The 14952-nt window shown below is 45.9% G+C and overlaps 1 protein-coding gene across 12 annotated transcripts in view; it reads left to right on the forward strand.

Annotated features, from left to right (window-relative positions):
• The first annotated feature begins 7863 nt into the window (after nucleotides 1-7863).
• The window catches only part of OSBPL6 (oxysterol binding protein like 6), a 101185-nt gene continuing 94096 nt past the window's right edge, over nucleotides 7864-14952 (forward strand). For 6 of the 12 annotated variants that reach the window (XM_083627912.1, XM_083627904.1, XM_083627915.1 and 3 more), the window contains exon 1: nucleotides 7987-8082. The gene's annotated coding sequence lies outside the window, so the exon portion shown is untranslated. Of the gene's footprint in view, nucleotides 8083-8368; nucleotides 8606-14952 lie in introns of those variants that run through there. The other 6 variants (XM_083627916.1, XM_083627909.1, XM_083627907.1 and 3 more) reach the window with 6 other exon arrangements.

Consider the following 14952-nt stretch of genomic DNA (forward strand, 5'->3'; position numbering starts at 1 on the left):
ATTCTCTGATTAATCCACAGCACTACGGATGAACAAATCTGTCAATTCCGGTTTCTCTCAGTTCCTTGTCATTGCAACCTTAATTTCAGTTCTCCACATTCTGGTGGCAATTTGCATTTTTCAAAATAATCCTCATGAAAATTCATTAGCATTTTTGGGTGAATTTCTCCAAATGCACACATTTTTGTGTGCCATTTCGAAAAACTTACTGCATTTTTGTACATTATTTTCACCAATTTATGCATTTTATGACTTCAATATAAGTATTTTTGTGCACATCATTTGGTCAGATAACTGCACCCCAGAATCAGAGAACCGTACATTTCACAGTCTAATTGTGTTTTGGTTAACATACTGATTCAGAAAGTACAAATCAGGTAGTTTCTCATCGAAATGCAAACAAAATATAATCTCTCCTCCAAACCTAGACTGCGTAAATATTCCAATTAAAGCTGATATTAACAAATCCACACCACCTAGCAAGATCAGGGAGTCTTAGCCAGGGATGCTTTAAACTATGCCAGGATTATTGTAAGAGAATGGCATGTACTGTTCCATTGAACAATCACCCTAGGGTGTCAGCAAAGGGATATCTGGCATGTCTTGTTCTGAAGACAGGAAGTCATAATCTCAAGAGAACATCTGTTGGTTAAGAATCTCTTAATCTTTATTTCAGTGCATCTGTTTACAGCTTCTGTAGCTTATATTACACAAGAGACCAAGGTGGAAAGTTTTCACTACTAAGTCTGCAACATTGTGCCTACTGAAAACCTGGAGCACAAAAATTAACTATTTATTCCAAATCAATATATGATTTTCAGGCCTTGTGGTTCTGCAACTCCCCCTTTTTCTGCCTATGCTCTTTCCCAGTTTCCCTTTACCTCTGACTCTTCAGTCTGGTTTCCTCATTCATCGGGACTTATCCCTCCTGACCTAGGTTCCATTAGTGTGCTAACCTCCTCCTCTCTTAGGGCCTTTGTGATTCTTTGATGTGGGTCTTTACTGCCCTGTTCTGCTTTGGGATCTCCGAAGTAATTCAACTAACAGTAATTAGAGACCTTACAGCAGGTGTGAGGAACATTCAGTCCCCAGATGTTGCTGAACTACAACTCCCATCACCTTGGCCATTGGCCATGTTTGCTGGGGCTCATGGGAGTTGTAGTTTAGTGACAACTGAATAGCAACCCTTCCCCACACCTGCCTTGCAGCCTGCCCCAGTCTCCTTTGAGTTTTAGAGCATGGTTACCAGACGTCCCCATTTCCTGGGGACAATCCCTGGATTCACAAATCTGTCCCTAGACAAAATCCATCCCTGGAATGTCCCCAGATTTCATTTAATGTCCCCGGATTTATATTTTAAGTGTTGTAGATTTATTAGTAGGGAATGAATGAATGTTGCGTGATGGGTTCAGCGGCACAAGACACATCATATGGGGACTTCTGGTGAGGCAAAATGGTGGGCGCCACGGCAGCGAGCAGCTCCTGAAGCCAGCCAGAGCCAACTGCGCTACCAGGCTGGCTCCGGGCTGCTGAGACTGCCGCTGGCGAACTGGGGATGCCCGGCACTTCAGCTGGGGGAAACCGCTAACGCACACACACCCCACGACCCAAATCGAGCCGGGTGCGAGAGCGCCCAGCCAACTGCCCAGCATAGCTCCGTGGCCAGGAGAACCCCCGGAGCCGACGCAGGGTAAAGGAGGAGAGAAGTGAAGTTATGGGGAACCAGCCAGAAGGCCTTCTTGGCAGTCACACCCGCCCTGTGGAACGCCCTCCCTGCAGATATCAAGGAGATAAACAATTACACAACCTTTCAAAGACATCTGAAGGCAGCCCTGTATCAGGAAGTTTTTTATGTCTGATGTTATATTATGTTTTTATATTATGTTGGAAGCCACCCAGAGTGGCTGGGACAACAACAAACTGTTGTATTTGTCGGTCCTCAACCCTTCAAACCTCCCCACTCCCCCCCCACACAACTGTTTTATCTGCCCAATGAAAATCTCCTTACATATTGTTGGTGGTAAATTTATATTGGAAACATAGGAAGCTGCTTTTTACTGAGTTACACCCCTGGTTCATCTAGCTAAATATTGTCTACACTGACTGGCAGTTGCTCTCCAGGGTTTTTGACAGAGGTATTTTCCAGCATTATCTGGAGATCCCAGGCCACTGAAATGGGGACCTATTTAATGCAAAACATGTTCTCTGCTTCTAAGCTAGTAGTAGTACTGGTACAGTAACTATGTATATGTGTGTGAACAGAAGGTTCATTTTAATGTACAGTCGTACCTCAGAAGTCAAACAGAATCCGTTCTGGAAGTCTGTTTGGCTTCCAAAGCATGGCTTCTGATTGGCTGTAGGAAGCGCCCGCAGCCAATTGGAAGCCACCGAAGCCCCATTGGATGTTCAGCTTCCAAAAGAACGTTCAAAAACCAGAATACTCACTTCTGGTTTTCGATCGTTTGGGAGTTGAAACGTTCAGCTCCCAAGGTGTTCGGGATCCAAGGTATGACTGTATTTTGAATGAGACTGTCATCTTACACTTGCACTAAATGGTGAAAAAGCAGCTGGTTTTCACTGCAAAACTTTCATGTCTTTTTAGATTATAAAGTCACTATTTGCAGCTGCACTAACCTTTGTCACGCTTGCATTTTAAAACTGGTTTACTAAGCATTTCCCCCTTCTTGTGTGTTGCTTGTACTTGTCATTCTCTGCTGCATTAATGACAGCTGCACAAGCTGTTGTTAGGGTTCGCTTGTCTTGTTCTCCTAACCCTGCGAAATGTAATTGCTTTTGATTGGCTTGTCAGGTCGGTGGCATGCAAGTCATATAGCATAAGATCTTTTTTTAGTTTGCCACTAAATAGCCTGTGCTTTCAGGGGTAGCTTACAGGGCTAAGGCATCGTGTAATCACTGCTTTCTAAAATTAGGCAAATAATAAGTAATATGAAGTTTAACTTGCAAATGACATTCAGGGATATGCCAAATGCTGAAGTCTAAATACTATGGCTGACATAACTACAATATGTGGACCAACGGAATAATAAAATGGGAGTGAGAGTCAAAAAATTAGTTGCATCAGTGTGCAATAACTTTCAGTGTACAATGGGGCCTCCTGCCCACCCCTCTCTTGCGCATCCCCCTGCCCCACTTGGCTCTGAGTGGGGCTGGGAGAATCCCCAGAATTGCGCACAGGTGAAGGAGAGCGGAGACTGACCTCCCTAGCAAGCCAAAATTCAAAATGATGTCAAATTCTTCCCTGGGAGTTTGCAAGACATGGAAGGGGAAACAGCCAAAAGGTTGGGTATGGAGCAACAAGATTTGCTTCTAGGGGCCACTGCAGATGTCTTTTTCATTGCACATTTATTATTATTTGTGCTCATGATGCTATCAGGATAGCCATATGTGATCCTGCTTTCCAAACTATTTGTACTGGCAAAATAGTTTTGGGGTGACCATATTGCTTCATTCCCAATTAGTTGCATATCTCATAACTTCCTGTGACATTTCATACCACAAAGGTTCTGGGGTGGTGTTGTTTTTTGACCCAGTTTGATTGCCCTGTAGCTCCTCCGATCAGCAATAATGTGGTAGCATAGGGGAAGCATTGTGGAGTGACTGATAAGGTAAAGGTAAAGGTACCCCTGCCCGTCCGGGCCAGTCGTGTCCGACTCTGGGGTTGCGTGCTCATCTCGCTCTAGAGGCCGTGAGCCGGCGCCGTCCGAAGACACTTCCGGGTCACGTGGCCAGCGTGACGAAGCTGCAGCTGGCGAGCCTGCACCAGCGCAGCACACGGAAACGCCGTTTACCTTCCCGCTATAAAGCGGTCCCTATTTATCTACTTGCACTTAAGAGTGCTTTCGAACTGCTAGGTGGGCAGGAGCTGGGACCGAACGACGGGAGCTCACCCCGCCGTGGGGATTCGAACCGCCGACCATACGATTGGCAAGTCCTAGGCACTGAGGTTTTACCCACAGCGCCACCTGCGTCCCGGAGTGACTGATAAAGCGGAATAAATTAACCACAAGTGCACTACTATTGTGTCAAGAACATGTTGCAATTCACCTGCACTAAAACATAAGTCAGCTGGTTCCTTGCCATTCCTTCCCATCTCCATCACAAACTATACAGCCAGAACATGTCAACCAGTTTGCATAGAACATGTATTACTTAATGAATGGTATGCATTAATTCTAAGAAAGCTACCTGCATTTCCCCCAGTCCTTGGTTTCTGACTTCCAGTTTTGCGTGACTACCCTAAATCAATAGTGCAGGAAGCAGAGAAGCCCTAAGGCCATGACAGCACCAGCTGTTTCCCCTGGGCTATGACCCAGAACATGCCAGGAGCCATTGGCAACATCCTGCATTCTCAAATGCTGGAATTTCCAAAGCCAGCATTTTGTGCGTTCTAGTTCTGATGTAAGACCGGTACAGTGAAGGTGCATGTTGCTGACTCTGATAAGTGAAATTGGAGAAGAACCTTCAGTATTCAAGTACAGCCGTACCTTGGAAGTCGAACAGAATCCCTTCCAGAAGTCTGTTCAACTTCCAAAACATTCGACTTCCAAAGCGCGGCTTCTGATTGGCTGCAATCAGAATTGGAAGCTGCAGAAGCCCCGTCGGATGTTCGGCTTCCGAAAGAACTTATGGTTTTTGATCATTCGGGAGCTGAAACATTCAACTCCCAAGGCGTTTGGGAGCCGAGGTATGACTGTATATGTTCGATATACTAGGCAAACCACCTTGAACGCATAATGAGAAAATTATTTCAGATGCAGATGGCAGATATAATGGTTGGCCAGCTCTGATTTACCGTCCCTCTAGAATGTGTGATGTAGTTGCCTTGCCAGTGTCATCTGACAATCTCCTGCCAAGAGTGCCCTACAGTCTACTCCTGCATGATGCACACTTTTTGATTATTACTGCTCTTTAATTGTGTTATCCTCTAGATCTGTATAGTCTTATTAACTGTATATGCAAGATGCTGTTGCAATGCAAGTAGTCTGGAAGTGTTTGCTTTGTCAAAATTCCTCCCACCAGAGCTGTTTAACCAAGTACAAAGGAGCATAGGATGAGCATCAGGTTAAGCTTCCAGCTATTCTGCATTGATTCCCTTCTCTCCCCACCTCCCCTCTTCTGGTGTACTGTTCAATCCTTGGTCGGTGAAGGCTTTCCAATATGGTCGCTTTCATGGAGATTGCTTATATTCACTTCATGTTTGCGGAGAGCAAAAATACAAGCATGCCTTTGTATTGCTTTCACTATGGTTGGTTCAGCTCTGGAAGCCATGCCTCCAAAAGTCAGATTGGTGGCTAACCTTCTAGCTTGTGGTATCCTGACTTTGGAATGTTCCTCTGCCATACTCTTCCAGTGCAACGACTTGAGTGGCAGGTGAAAACATTTTAATTATTTTGACTCCTAGTTCACCATGATGCTGACACTTTACTTTTTAATGGGCTTTTGTTGTTGTTTTCATTTACCTTCTTTTTCATAAGCCATCGGGGCCTTCCCCCCCCAGCCGTAATTCACTGGAACTGAGTTCCAGCATCTCTCAGGTGGGTGCCTTTGCCATCAAAAGAGAACAAGGGTTCATGGTGAGTTCTGGCACATCCTTTTCCAGAAAAATAGCATTGACCAATTACATTTTTTCTGCAGCACCCCTGTGGGGCTCAGGAGTCCCGTTATGTCACCCCTTGCCTGCAGAGCCGGCAGCCACTCACCCCTTTTTGAACACCCTCCTTTGGGGAGTGTTCCCTCAGCATCTTCTCTTCTCCTCTCTCCTTGGGAGTCCTCAGGGCAGCCGCAACTGCCACCCCTGGTCTCTGAGCTGCCACAGCCCCAAAGACAGGTGCCTCTTCACACTGCCCCACAGGGGCCTGGGGAGCACTCCCTGGCCAGCCCCAGAGGCACCATTTGCCTGGGGAGCTTATAGCCAGGGCTGTTGCGCAAACAGCTGTTCAAGTCTTTGGGAGGCAGAGATGTAAGAGGGCATCAGAAGAGGGAGGGAAGGAAAGAGGGACAGAGGCCAATGTTGCCTGCGGCACCCCTGACCATCATTCAAGGCACCCCAGGGTGCCACAGCACACTGGTTGAAAACCACTGGTATATACTCATCCCTTAGCCTCCTCCCCCTGCACCATACATATAACCTCCAAGTACAGATAGATGAATCTGTCTATTTCCATTTCTCTCATTTTTAAAGAAATACTAGATTTAGTTCCTGCGGTTTATGGTTTCGTTTTAAAATCTTCATGAAAATTTATATCTTGGTGCAAATTTCTCTTAACGTACATTTTGTTGTATGCGGTTTTGCCTAAGAAACAATGTCTTTTTGGCAAGCAATTTCCCTTAACATAATGTATTTGTGTTACTGACATATGGATTTTTATGAACGTATACTTTCCCCAATACATGTATTTGGGTTGTATTTTGTTGCACAGCACTCCAATCTCCGAAGTAATGCGAGATTCCAGCGAAATAAAATGCTCACCCAGCAAGGGTATAGCCAGGATTTTTTATTGGGGGGGGGCACACAAAGTTGTTAAGATTTTTTTTTGGCTGATGTCCTTTAAAAATGCACATTTCCTTTAAAATGTAAAAGCTTTTGTTTGGGGAGCAGGCTATTGTTGGGGGGGGCAGAACCTCAGTTTGTTAAATATTTCTATTGCTTTTTGAGGATTTTGGGGGGCAGCTGCCCCTCCCTTGGCTACGCCTATGTCACCCAGGGTTTATATTTCCCTTTTGGAATGAGGCACAAACACAACACAGATTGTGGTGTCTTTAGGATATATGGTTTATTTACATATATATACGACCTGAGCCTGCGACAGAGGCGTTGGAATCCGAACAGACATCGGCCATGGTGATGTCTCTCCAGCTCTCTGCCTTTAGCAGCTTGCAACCTCTAGGTTACAAAACCTAAAAGTCCGCCAACCCTTAAGCTCAACTTGAAACTCTGCCTTAGTGCCTTTGTCTTCTGAGTTGAAGGAGGGGCCCTCCCATTTTGCAGTCTGGCACAAAGCCGCCCCCCCCTTTGGCTTTCCTAATGGCTCATCACCTTCCTTTTGTTCCCCTACTGGCCCATCAGGAAACCAGCCTGGCTTATATTTTAACATTTGCTGATTCCAGGGGTCCAGTGTCCGGCCTCCAGAAACTCCTAACACAAGGGAGTCTGAAACTCCTAACGGGGGGGGGGGGTTGTCTGGCACCCACAAACTCCTAACATTATTTGGTTGCATCTCAAAATTTGAAGGGAGAGTGTTGTTTTGGTGATTTTGTATGGGTTGGAGAAATGGGCAGCTTCTCACTGGAACGCAGGCCGAATCGAATTTCTCCTCCACTCCCCCTTCCCGCAGCCACCTGCTTCCGCTGGCAAAGATAAACATGCCCCTATGCTTGCATGTAGGTGTGCATGCAGATTTCACATTCATACGTGCGTCACGCAGTCTTCCGAAAAGGGTTCCCTCGACCGCTTCCCTTCCAAAGACTCGAGCTGATTCGCGGAGGGGGGCGGAGAGAGAAGAGGCAGCCCCCTCTCCAAGCGAGCAGCGGGCGCCGCGGGGTCCTCGGCTGGCATTTCTCGGCGGCGCGTGCCGGGTCTCCAGCCTGAGGCGAAGTGAGAGGAAAGCGCGGGGGGCTGGTCGGAGCAGGGCGGGCGGGCGGGCGGGTGCCTGGACGGGTGGGTTGCCCGCGCCGCCGCCGCCGCCCTTCTGCTCTCCAGTCCGCGCCGCTGCCTCTTCCAAGCTGGGCGGGAGGATGACTTGGCACTGACTCCCGCTCCGGCTGGCTCCACGCGTCCGGGTCTTGGCACAGGCCAGCCTGCTCCGTGCGGAGAGGGGCGGGAGTCGTCGAGGCTGAGGGCGGGCGAGCGAGGCTGCACGGAGGAGGAGGAGGAGGGGGACCCCCTCCAGCCGTCCGCAGCAGGAGCAGCTCCTTCTCCACCGAGGAGGAAGAGCCGACGACGCCACACGCGTTCCCTTGGCAGGAGGAGCGCGCCGCTCTCCATGCGCCCTCATCCATCTCCAAGCGCCCGCATCCTCCTGCTGCAGCGGCCCGAGCGCGCGCCTTTTGCGCCCAGCCCAGGTAAGGTGCTGCTCCCCTCCTCTCCTCCTCGCCCGGGCTGTCAGCGGGGTAACGCCGCGGGTTGCCTTTGTGCCCTGCTCCCTCCGCGTCTGAGGGGATTTCGCAGGCCGGGAGCGGCGGTGGGTCGGCGGAGGAGGATGGAGCCTCCCCGCTCTTCCCCCCACACGCCCCGCTGCCAGCCTCTTGGAGAGACCCGGAGGGCCCCTAACGGACGCGTGCCACGCAGGAGCGGCACGTCGCCGCCGCAGAGCCGGCGAGGAGCCCGCCAAGTTGCCCGTGTCAGCTTCGCGCCGCATCACATGCTGCGAGCGATGCGTTGGCGCGGGGGGACAATGGCTGCGTGCGCCGGGACGAAACTGCGCGCAGGGTCGGAGAACCGGTCTCTGTCTGGCCGGCTCTCCGGGTGGGATAGATAAAGCAGAGAGCTAGGCATGCAGGCACGCGCAGGCCTCTCTCTCCCTCTCTCTGCCTGCACCCACCCACCAACTCGGACTCGGCCAGACAGGCATAGGAAGAGGAGCAGGTCTGTATTCGTGGGCACACTCTCCAATGACTTGGATTGTGCAGGTGCGCGCACACGGGAAGATGCACATGCTTGCGTCCCCGTACCCCCCTCTCACGACCTTAAATGCCCATTGGGGCATGTCTGCCTTTTCAAACTAGAGTGGTAAAAGGCACTCTGGAAAAGGCTGCGTTGTTTTATTTTAGAGGGGAGTTGTTGCCTTAACAGGGTTGTTATCCCTGCATTTCTTAGCTGGCACACTAATGGATGATAATACTAATACAGAAGGGATTTCTCTCCCCCCCCCCCCGCCGTCGTCTCTTTCCTTTCCTTTGCAGTCAAGATGTGTGTTTCCTGCATAGCGGGAGCATTTTCTCTGCATTAACGATGTCATCAGAAAAGCTGGGCCTGGGATGCGATACCTTCCTCGTATCATGATAAAAGAAGCTGCGTGTGCATGCTTAAAAAGTTGTAATCCGATGCTGATACTGTGCTGTAATAAACCTCCAGATAAAGCTTAAACACCCAGAACTGGCGTGGGGGCATGATGTTATATAACATAACTCGGTAGCAATGAAGTAAAACCGTTTTGAAAGCTCAGTTTGCTTATTTTCGCCTTGTAAGAGAAATTGGGACATTCTCCTCATTGCAAAAGTACAATTTCACATCTGTGCTTAATTAATTGCTCCTGCATGTTGGAGAAGACGAGCTTTAAAATTTTGATGGAAAAGTTGGCACACTAAACCATCCCCTTTCTTTCTTCTCAGCTAGGTTTCTTAGATGAATTGTGTTTTAATTTTAGTTTGCTCAAGATGCTGTGAAACATTTGTTTATCCTTGCTTTTATTTAAGGCTCTTTGGGAAAGACTGCTTTGACAGGCTCACCCTTTCTAATGCGCAATGTGGTAATCTTTAAGGCTTCCCATCTCTTTAATTTCATTTGACAATCAAATTGTTGTGAGGCTGCCTAACACTGTGGGTGTTCTTGTTGACTAATAAAAAGCCTTTCACCATCAGGAAATAAAGCCAGAATACCTCATTTGTATTTCTTGTAGTGAAACACATTTCCAAGGTCGAACACCAACCTGCAGTGTAACTTGAATTTAACAATCTGTCATCTGTCGGGAAATGTGCCTGAGCCTCTTTAGAAGGTTGTGCACTCATTCCTGCTTGGAAATAATTAAATAAATGGCTTCTCTTTCACATTATAATTTCTAATGTACTAACAATGAGTCACAAGTGCAAGAAACCAGTTAATGTGTCCACCAATAAAATTGTCAGTAGCTGCTGAGCCCTGGTGGCACTAGCTTCTCATTATATGATTGATAGTTAGTTCATAATCTTGGGAACACCTAAATCTTAACTGGATGTCACTGGCTCAGAGATTTGAGCAGGGTTTCCCCCCACTTCCATGGCATAATCTCTTGGGACTGGATATCATTCTCTTATGTAACAACCATCCTTCACTCGTATATCCATGCCTACCTTAATTTGATTGTAGTTTGTCCAGATGATATGACCTTGTCTTTTAGAGGCTGCTGAGGAACTGCAAAGAAACAGGATAGGATAAAACGATGTAGGCTGAAGTTTGTTGTATTCAGCGATAGAAATTAGCCAGGTGCCAGGTGCATTTTGCACCTAGCCATCGGCCACATGCAACCAACTGAAGATGCCTGGGTGCCAAGATGGCGCCTGACATCTCCACCATCTGGAGGTGCATGCCTGCGGATCATAGGATCTTGTCTGTTTTCACACACCAGCAACACATCCTGTATAATTCTATCTGTTATATTTTATCTGCACCATCGGAATGAATTTCAGGAACCAAAATGCTTTTTCTGTGCAGCCTGAGCAGGAGTGGTGAACAACGTTATAGTTTAATTGTTGTAGCTTGTTTTCACTTAACTCCACCCCACTGCCCTGATCACAGTTGTGAAGAATATTCTTATGTTATGAATGGTCTGTGTCCACATTAAGGGGAAAAGAAAGTAGGAATAGGCCAATATATACGTAGACTGTCCCTGGATCAAGTGACTTTTCTTCTTTTAAGTTCTCAGAATTCTTAACCTAGCTCAAGGTTGTCATCAGAACTAGCCAGATGTTTAACTGATAATCAGTCAAAGTCAGTCCATCGTTTGAAGAAGAAGAAGAAAAAGACTTGTTAGAGCTGTCTTGCCCCAAAATGGCAGCAAGGCATTCCATTTTGGCAACTGTCATCTTGGTTTAAGGAGCTGTTTGGCACCTCTTTTATGTATCTGAATTTCTAACGCTGGTTGTATTTCAGGATAAATTGATGTGCTTTCATTGTCATGTTGCATTGCCTAGTTGCCTGGATGTATAGCTCATTAATTCAATGTAAGTTAGAGCAAATATTTATGTTTCCAATGCAGTTCCTTTTCAACACACACACACACACACACACACACACAGTATGAGTTACCCACTTAAGTCACTCATTTGCCTCAGTTCTATTTGAAGTTGGCTTCAGTTTGCAGTTTCCTGAGGTCTTACTCAAAAGAAAGCTCTTTTTTTTTACCATGTTTTTCCCCCAATGGTGAAAAGTATTGTTATGCCAAACGCTACCCTCTAAACAAGTAGCAACCTTGACAAAAAAGTATTGAATGACAAACGAACTGAAACGTAGCCCTGTGTAGAATTCAGTCGGGCAATCTAATATGAAGGACAACATTTATTAAGCTGAATTAACTGCAGGAGTGATCTTGAAGTGGAATGAAACTAAAATACAAGTTAAAAATAAAATCCTTTCACTTTATTGGATGAATGGCTGCCATTTCAGAATTATGTACAGGCAATGTCCAACCCATGTGGAATAACTTATGAATTGTGTATATCCTTCTTTTTCTCAGGAGGGCTAATGTGCTGGCTTGGATCCTGTTTTCTAAGCCGAGTTCAACTCAGAGAATGTGGCTTTCCCCTTTTCTGCTGCAGCCTCTTGCATGTACCCCAAAACTGCTTCTCCAGCATGGGGGACCATCAAGGCTTGCAGCAGAAAGGAAAGATCAGTGATTTTTATTTTATTTTTTTAATTTTAACCTGGAGATAGTGCCTCCTACTTGCACAATGATGCTTTTGGATTCCAGCTGTTGTGATTCAGACTTCCTGTTGTAAGATAGGAAGAATCATTTGCTAATGCACAACATATTTTGCACAATATTTTGGAGTATATTCTATGATGCACTCTCAGGTGCTGGTGAGCTCTGTCAGGCTTGTTTGTTTGTTTATTAATTTGTTTCATTGTATTTCTATCCCACCTTTTCCCTCTATGGAGCTTAAGGAGGCGTACATACATGGTTCCTCTCCCTCAGTTAACCCTCACAACAACCCTGTGAGGTAGGTTAGGCTGAGAGGCAGTGACTGGCCGGAGGTCACCCAGGGAACTTAATGACCAAGTGCGACTTTGAACCCTTAGGTCTCCCAGGTGTTAGTCCAGCGCTTGAACCACTATGTGAACTAAGAATATAATGGCCTCCTCCATAGTGTTATGGATTGTAAGCTTTCTGCGCAGGAAAAAAAAATGGTAGCAGTGATCAGCTTTGTTTCTTACTCTACCCATCCCTTTCTACCTTATTCTGAAAAGGCCCACAAACCCTCCCTCTCCTTTGTGCAGCCTTCCTGTGAACGAGCTCTCAGGCTTATTTTGCCACTAGGGATATGCGTGGGAGAAGGAGGCCACAATATAAATGCCTACCATTTGGTGAGTAAGGACAGTATTAACTCTGGCTTTGCTTTGCTTTCCAGAACATGGAGGACAGAGCTTGTTACACAAGTGGATAGCTCAGTTGGTTAGTAGTCAGTGGATAGCTCAGTTAGAGCATGGTGCTGATAACGCCAAGGTTGCAGGTTCGATCCCCGTATGGGACAACTGCATTTTCCTGCATTGCAAGGGGTTGGACTAGAGGTGATCCTCAGTTGGAACAAGAATGCATTCAGTTGAAGGGAATAAGCAGGAAAAAATTAAGATATTTGGAGAGAAGCAGAAGTACAGTACAACCCTAAAGAGCAGGAAATATGGAATTATTTTATGGATGCGACCATAACATTATGGCAATTGGATCAGTATTTTGAAGGCTTTCCTGTTTAAACAGTAGCAAGCTCTTGTCTGAGCAATTTAGTTGACCTGATTCACATATAAGTTTAAGCCAAACCATAGCTCAATGTGAACAAGCAAACGTGGATTCCCAGAGCAGAGATGGTGGCTGCTTTGTTTCTCCCTGGCTGCTTTGCTGCTGTGATGCACTGAACTAAGTCATGGGGTGACTTAGCATGTTGTCTGGAACTGGGAATGTGGCATAGTTCTCTTCAGACAAATCACAAGCTGTAAATCATAAGACAACAACTCCTGGTGGTTCTGGAGAGATATAAATCACAAGCCTGGATTCGGATGACATTACTTGGCTCAGTGTAGGGCAGTGGCAAAATGACGGGGGGGGGGGGGAGGTAAACGGCCACAATCCGTTACATGTAAACAAGAGGGTTATGTGTGCCAGCTGTTCAAAGTGCTTAGGGCCTGATTCTGAAACTTTTGAAAACAGACTTCTTACTCAGTCACTTACCAAAACTGTCAGTGCAACCCAATGCTCATCTACTACTTAATAAGACCCACTGAGTTTAACAAGTCTTCTTTCCGTATGAGTGTTTAGGATTTCAGTCTTTGTGAACAGATTGTACAGGTCTTCCGCTGACAGGGTTCTCGAGGTGAATCCCACCCAAAGTGATTTATAGGACCACAGTTGTCTTATCTTATGGGTGGTTCTGAAGGTGAGCCAGCAGAATCCTACCATAATTTAAAAATCAGGCAATAATATTGCTAGAAAATGGTTCTGCCGACTGCCTTGAAACTTGGCAGCGTAGAAGAGACAGTTCTGAGGACGGTCCATGCCAATTTTATGTCAGAAAGGATAAGAAGTAGCTTATTTTGATCGAGTTGCCTGTTTGAGTAGAAGCTTCACCAAGCTCACAATCACTGTGCTGTTTTCCTTCCATAGACTTTGCTGGGCTGGCTTTGGACTTGAGCCCTGCAGAAGAACACTTAACAAGGAAGCTTGCATGAACACTGAAAGTCCTTACCACGTTAAATCGAAAGGGTTTTTTGTTAAATGAATGTTCAGTTGTGTACTTCCCAGCCCATACTCCTAGGCCAGGTGTGCCCAAACTTTTTTCAAAGAGGGCCAGATTTGATGAAGTAAACTTGCATGAGGGCCGACCAGAGTTTTTTTTAGGATTGAAGTTGTTGAGCTTTTTTTATAGGATTTGACACCAATAAATAAACTGCCACAGGATTAGGCCCCCAAAACGGACTTTGGACATTCCTGTCCTAGGCTTTACATTGTACTGTATCTCTGTTGTCAAGATTGTTCAGTTTTCTTATAAGTTGTTCTTATGCCGTAACTAGAGACTTATTTGTTTGCAACTTCACAAACCATAGTTTTCTGAATGAAGAGTGCTTTTGTAACTACTGAAGCCCTGCCCTGTGCATGACCAGCAGCACAAATGGAAGGTACTTTTACATCATACGTAGGGTGAGATTTGAGAAGTGAGGATGGTGGTCTGCTTCTGACTGCTGCTACTATTGATAAATAGGTACTGCTGTGGTGGGAAGGTAAACAGCGTTTCCATGTGCTCTAGCACTCATCACAGTGTCCCGTGCGTCAGAAGTGGTTTAGTCATGCTGGCCACATGACCTGGAAAAGCTGTCTGCAGATAAACGCCGGCTCCCTTGGCCTGAAAGCAGAGATGAGCGCAGCATCCCATGGTTGAATTCCACTGGACTTAACTGTCCAGGGGTTCTTTACCTTTACCTTACTATTGCAAGCAATATATCATAGCAGTACTTGGTTTATAGCACATTGTGTTTACATCACGTTCCTTTTGGCATTGATGCATTGCAGCAGTAATAACGCAAGTTCCATTGGTTAAAAGTTACCTACTTTGAGTGCAGGATGATTTCCAGTGACATTTCACTACACTTCAGTGGTGGCATCCAGAAAGATGAATGAACCTGAGACGGGCTAATCTAAATATATATGTATGTATAAACTTTGTTAAATTTTGACTGTGGGAGACCTATTCTGTTACTCATTGAAGCATTTAACTTCAGCTATTTGTGGGGGTTTTTTACCATCTTTGTTACCTAAAAGTAAAAATTATCCATATTTGTTAGCATGTAAATCATATTTTCGAGAAATAACCTTGGTTAATACAATCAACAGCTTTATTACCTTTAAACTAGTGTATTCAGATAATCTGATTGTTAACTGAACACTACACTTGAGCATATCCTGGTGCGGTACATTTAATCTTTTGTCTGCAAAGACAAAAAGTGTCGTCCTGCTGAGAAATAAATGTAAT

The sequence above is a fragment of the Podarcis filfolensis genome (genome assembly GCF_964270895.1).
Source record: "Podarcis filfolensis genome assembly, chromosome: 1".
Lineage (NCBI taxonomy): Eukaryota > Metazoa > Chordata > Lepidosauria > Squamata > Lacertidae > Podarcis > Podarcis filfolensis.